The sequence below is a fragment of the Arachis stenosperma genome, chromosome 2 (assembly GCF_014773155.1).
Source record: "Arachis stenosperma cultivar V10309 chromosome 2, arast.V10309.gnm1.PFL2, whole genome shotgun sequence".
Lineage (NCBI taxonomy): Eukaryota > Viridiplantae > Streptophyta > Magnoliopsida > Fabales > Fabaceae > Arachis > Arachis stenosperma.
Window position 1 is genome coordinate 57,095,333 of NC_080378.1, and position 6,477 is coordinate 57,101,809.

Consider the following 6,477-nt stretch of genomic DNA (forward strand, 5'->3'; position numbering starts at 1 on the left):
TTGTTGTTCTGTCTCTGCATGTTTCCTGCCTCTAATCTGTGTTTCTGGGCTGAAAACTGGGTTGAAATCCGGCCCAGAAACTCTGCCAGCGACTTCTGAAATTCTGCAGATCACGCATGTGACGCGGCCGCGTCGTCCACGCGTTCGCGTCACTTAGCATTTCTCGTACCACGCGTGCGCATTGTCTACGCATTCGCGTCGTTCGTGCAGCTTCCAATCCGCATGGTTGCGTCAGGCACGCGAGCGCGTCATGTGATTTCTTCCGTTTCGCGCGGTCGCGTCATCCATACGACCGCGTGACTTCTCGCTGGTCATCCCCTCAATTCTTTGTGTTCCTTCTATTTTTTCATGCTTCCTCTTCATTCCTTACGTCATTCCTGCCCTATGAAGCCTGAAACATTTAACACACAGATCACGGCATCGAATGGTACAAAGGAAGATAAAAAAAATATATAACCAAAAAATCTTTAGGAAACAAGTTATCAATCATAGAATATTTTTAGGAAGAAATTGTAAATACATGCAAATCATACGAATAAGTGAGCAAAGACTTGATAAAACTACACAATCAAACACAATATGAATCATAAAATAATGGTTTATCAGTGCTGATAGCTGAAACAATGGCGACGCTTTTGAAGCATGCTACGTTTGTAGGATATGGCCACGTTTTAGTAGGAGTAACAAATTTACTATTCTACTACATAATTTTATATGATCTGACTAATTAAAGAGAAGAATAGAAGGAATAGAGACAGTAGAATGAGAAGCAGTGAATTCCATTCATGTGAAAAATTTATAAATGTAACAACACTCCAACTTTACATATGCCTAAAACCAAACCAATGAAATCAAAATTATTATTAGAAATGCAATATATATATGTCTATTAAGCCATATATATATTTCTTAATAATAATAATCTTGAATCCCAGCCACCCCCACTTTAACACAGCATGCATTCTCCATTTTTAAAACACTGGTCCAGCTGCCAAAATCTCTTCAGTGTGTTTGTTGTCCTTGCCAATCTTGTGATTGGTGAATGTCTCAAGATTCCTCTGAAACAACCCAGCAAGCTTCAAGAGTGTCTCATTATAGGCCTTTTTGTCTGGCCACTGGAGAACACATAAATCAAAACAAAATGTTAAATTTAAATACATTGGCAAATGATAGAAAAAGAAAAGTGTTAATAGAGTTGAAGGAAAACTACTAACAGTGTTAATAGGATCAAGAGTTTGTATTGAATCAACAACCATAGCACGAGGGGAAAGGAATAAGAATTGAAATTGACAAACTGCATTAGATATTCCCAGTTAAGCCATTAAGGTTAAACCCTAGAGCATGCTCTCAAGTTTACAGAACAAGCATCAAAAGCATTCTAGTTTTGTTAAGTATGCACAGATTTTAGATGCCCAAAAGACATGAGCATGCTAACCTTCCCATTAACACTAACAAAAATACTTGAACACCTTCCAATAAAAATATTAGCACGGATTTGTTAATCACTTACATGGGCAGTGATGATAGAGTCATCTCCTTCCTGATCACTGCCAACAATAACACCTTTTCTCCTGTTAACGAGGTAAAAAAATATCAGTAATTGTTAAAATTTATCGAAATATCCATTTGAAAGAGAAACAAGGATAGAATAAAATAAGAACCCCACTTGTTAATGTCACCAGCAACGGCTCCTTGGAATTCTGTTGGTACTTTCAGCTCAACAAGAATAACAAGTTCTAATATAACTGGCCTGGAAGCTGTATAGCACTGATACAAATATCAAAGAATATGGTCATTACTATGAAAACAAAACCATGGACAATATTATCAGGATGATATGTGAAATGTTATAAAATATGGATGACAGAATTGTAAAGAACCTGTCTGAAAGCATAGATAGAAGCCAACTTAAATGCAAGTTAACTAGAATCAACAGCATGAGTAGCACCATCTGTCAAGACAACTCTACGATTTTCAACAGGATGTCCAATTAAAGCCCTCCTGTATGAAAGCAACATTACGTTACCATAAAATGAGTATTGTAATACTATCATGGCTGAATCGCATAATAAAATTGATATTTTGTAAATATTCCAATGAATGAACTTTGGCTTCCTCAATATTACATTCTTAGTCCCCATAAATTACTTTTGAATGCTCACTTATTCCTTCATTACCTTTATCGATGGTCTTTAGTACATTCATGGTCAATGATGAAAATTTCACTCACGAGTTGGCGGCTTCCTTAAAACCTTTTTCAATTGCAGGGATAAAACCTGATGGAATAGCTTGCCCAACAAGGAGGTTTTCAAATTCAAATTTAGTTGATGATCCTGCCGGAAGTGGTTCAATATACCTGCAAACACAGTGAATTCACTAAGAATCAAGAAACAAAAGGTTATTAGGGATAAGTTGGATCATCACAAATTCACAATCAGCTGCTATCATAAAGTAAGATACTTCATATGAAAGCCATTAGCCCAGAACCACAGCAAAGAGAAGCAGGCTTTAACCAATTTATTTTAAATCTCAGGATTATTACACGTTTATTGAGAAAAGAAAAAGGATATTTATACACAAGAAGTCTGGAAGTAAATAAAAATCCCTATCTAAAATTTTATTGCCCTTGAATACCAGCAATTTTCTGTTCCTAAGAGGCATGCATTTAGTTTGGATGACATTGTTCGAAAATCACGATGTATACTTTCTTCGTTTATTAATTCACAACACCTTTTATTTAACAAAACTTTCTTGACTAACTTTAAAATTTTTTAATAATGCATCAACTTAATTTTATTTCTAACTACACAGAAAAGAATATAAAATGAGATACATTTGTTTAAAACTAACATGGACAAAAATGCCTCTTTTGTCAAGCGCTTATATTAAAAGGAACTTCTCAAAATGTAATTTATGAATAAACAATTTGCTGAAAGATTAATACAAGTTACTTTTTTTTTTATCTTTTAGAAAGTACTTATTGAGCCTAATACAAAAAATATATAATTACAGACTACAACGGCATACTTATCTTGTAATATTCAGTATGTTAAAACTTGGGTAAAAATAATTAAAGAATCTCGTAATGATCAAACAGTTCTTCAAACAGTGCCTACTCCCTAATCTTGCCTTGCATGCAAGGTCTATGCATATTTAAACATGCTGTTGTTTGAGAGAAAGTTAATCAAGAGTGAGTCACAATCATTATATTTCTTGCAAGGTTGGTTCACATGATTTCTATGCTCCAACGATAGGGTATTGAAAGTTGCAATTGCAATTAAACATTTTTTGGAGTTATATCTTTGATGCTAACAGTTTGTCATTAAGTATCTCTCCTAAAGTTGTAATTATTGTAATTGGATAAAGGTAAACTATGTCATTGCAAGTACAACAAATTTGCCACTTTTATGATCTAGATAAATAGAATAGAACATTACCTGCCCACTCTCTGGGTCTAAACCAACACGGAATGTAGGATCCTCTTTCTGGAAGCGATTCAAAGCTTTTGAAAACTACAAGTGATATACCAAGAAAATCAAATACTTGATAAGCTGGGACAGGGTGGTCAGTGTGTTACATAAAGAAACTACTTACTTGCCCTCCAGAATCTTTTGAAACTGGCTATATAGCTAATGACATTACAGGTTCAGGAACATTTATGGAAGTCATTGTGTATTTAACTGATCCATCAGTAAAAGTATCTCCTAATAACCAATGGATGGAAAAAAGTTAGACAAGTAACATGTATTAAGGCCAATATAAAACTAACTTAGGCAACATATTACTACAAGATTAAGTTCAAAATAGAGTATAATTCATTCTCTACATCAATAGGCAGGGACTGCTAACAACAAAAGACTCAATTATCAGAAATTCAGAATGTTTAACAGCTATTGAGAAGGACTGGCGTAATTAAGCCTTAAAAATTTGATGAAACTATACAATTAGAGCTTTACAAATTAATTTAAAAGATTTAACTTAAGAGTTTCCTATAGGCATTGGTTAAGAGAGAAAATAGAAAAGTTTTGGTTTGCATTAAGTGCATAGAAAAATTAAAAAAAATTAACATTTACTTGTTCTTATAGTATTCTTAGCAAGTGCCTTAACACTTGTTACCAAGACCCTTAATTAAATCTTGAATAAATAAAGATACAATATAGGATTCCAGACATCAATAGGTTAGGGCAAGGACAAAAGACGAACCTGATGCACAATCAACACCAAATACAGGAACTATTTGCCCCATGAGCCTCTTGAATGTCCTGCAAGTTGGATATTAAATATTAAATATATTTAAGTATTGAAATATATTAAACAGTCTTCGTAACAAATCAAGCAGGGAAAGGTACCCCTACCATGTTACTCTATAGCAAAAATAATAGCCTATAACCTACCTAACTAAAGTTACTCTATAGCAAAAAACCCTAAACCAAATATCAGATTAGAAAAAATATAAATTTAGAACTATCAGAAAAAAATGAAGAACCAAGAAAATCAAAACAAATAATCAGATCCAAAATTTACCACGGTGCTGCGAACGCTGAACGTGGCTGACGGAGGTGCGACGAGTGAAGGAGATGGAGACGGCGGCACGACGACTTCAGAGAGGGAGAAGGCAACACGGCGGGTGCTGAACCATGGAGGGAGGAGTGACGATTGAGAGTTTGCGAGAGAGAGTGAGCGTCGACGGAGGGTTTGCGATAGAGAGTGAGCGCCGAGGGAGGCCTTACTAGAGTGAGTCACCGCCGAAGGAGGGATAGGTGTTTACAGGAGAAACAGAAGGAGCGCCGACACAGGGAACACCGGCAGAGGTGGCACCTACGGAGGGGTTGCTAGAGAGGGTTGGAACGAGGTTGATCAACGAGTGTTATTGGGGGAGAGAGTGAGAGCACCGGCGATGAGCTCTATGTTAGGTGAAGCGTGCCGCCGCCGTTAGGATGATGAGCTATGTGTTAGGGTTTTCGCTTTTAAGACATTGTTTCAAGGAAGAGAAGGGTGTGTTTCGAAGAAAGGAAGAAGTGTTGTAAGGGGGTAGTTGTGTATACTGTTTGTTTCGAATTAAGAAGGGCGGAATTTTCTTTTTTGGAACTTTGTGGCCACGCTTGTAAAGCGTGTCGAAAGATTTAGAGGAAACGGCCACGCTTTAAAAATGTAACGATAACGAAACCATTTTGCCAAGCTTTAAAAGCGTACCAATTTTCCACTATGGCCACGCAAAGCATGGCGATAAAAAAGCGTGGCCAAATTTTAAATAAGTAGTCATCCTCATAAAAACGTGCCGATTTCTCTTTATGGCCACGCTTGAGCGCAGCCAGGGACGGATCCAGAAATGATATTATGGGGGGGCCAAAAACACATATAATATTAAAAATTATGTAAAAAAATTATATAATATAAGATGTATTACAAAAATATACCGACAGAGAATATATTTTAAAGTAAAAAAATATGTATATACTTTTTATTAACGAAGTGATCGAATCTTCGTATTATAAAATTCACCAATAATAGAATTTGTGTCAAATTTTTAAGTAATTTTCTTTTCAATATAACTAAAAGACAATTGGCAAGAAATTCATCTTTTATTTTATTTCTAAGTTATTTTTCACAATATTCATAGTTGAAAAAGATCTCTTAATTGTAGCAGTTGATATAGAGAAAATTAATACCAAATGAATAAAAAAAGACGGCCACAAGAAGAAAAAGAATTCACTTTATGAGATTTGAAAATTTTTATTTAATTAAAAAATATTAGTAATAATATATTTTTCAGATTTCTTTAATATTGTTACTTACTTTGTAGATATTAAAAATTATTAATATTTAAATTAGACTGAACTTTTATTTATACTAGACAAAATAATAAATAATTTTTAAAAAAAATTAAATTATACATAATAACTTATTACTATTAAAAAAAGTTGGGGGGGCCGAGGCCGCCACTCGCCCCCCCTTATGTCCGTCCCTGCGCAGCCAAATCACAAATCAGTGGCCACCCTCGCAAAAGCGTGCCCATAGACCACTTTTAGACACGCTTTAAAAGCGTGGCAAGAAAAAAGGATGCCGACATGCCTTTTTTCTTGTAGTGGTGGGGTGTCTCCCACCTAGCACTTTTATTTATTGTCCTTAAGTTGGACTTTTGGGGAGCTCCTCATCAAGGCAGCTTGTGCTTGAACTCATCTTGGAACTTCCACCAATGCTTGGTTCTCCAATAAGCTCCATCATTCAAAATTAATAGCTCCAAGCTTTGATGGAGTTCTTCACAAACCATGGGCTCCCAAACTTGATCCTCATGTATTCCCGGATCCCATATCTTATTTCGACACCCATTTTCAAGTTGATTATTATTAATCCATTTGAGTGCTATAGTCTTGGAATTCTCATTCAAGTGACCAAACATCCTTTTAGACCCAAGTAATCTAGATCTATACCAAACCTTGCAATCAAACTTTGAACATGCAACCATAATGAACCTAG

The 6,477-nt window shown here is 35.4% G+C and overlaps 1 long non-coding RNA gene across 3 annotated transcripts; it reads right to left on the bottom strand.

Moving 5' to 3' along the window:
* Positions 1-763: 763 nt before the first annotated feature.
* On the bottom strand, positions 764-5,018 carry LOC130960384 (uncharacterized). Of its 3 annotated transcripts, XR_009079085.1 has the most exons (10): positions 4,525-5,018; positions 4,204-4,262; positions 3,595-3,704; positions 3,438-3,512; positions 2,178-2,356; positions 1,881-2,001; positions 1,667-1,767; positions 1,511-1,571; positions 1,215-1,294; positions 764-1,115 (listed from the first exon to the last, which is right to left on the bottom strand). It is a non-coding gene; the product is annotated as an uncharacterized LOC130960384 (long non-coding RNA). The 3 variants fall into 3 exon arrangements; XR_009079082.1 differs by lacking the exon at positions 1,215-1,294; XR_009079084.1 differs by lacking the exon at positions 1,215-1,294 and having other exon boundaries at positions 2,178-2,376.
* Between the last annotated feature and the right edge of the window lie 1,459 nt (positions 5,019-6,477).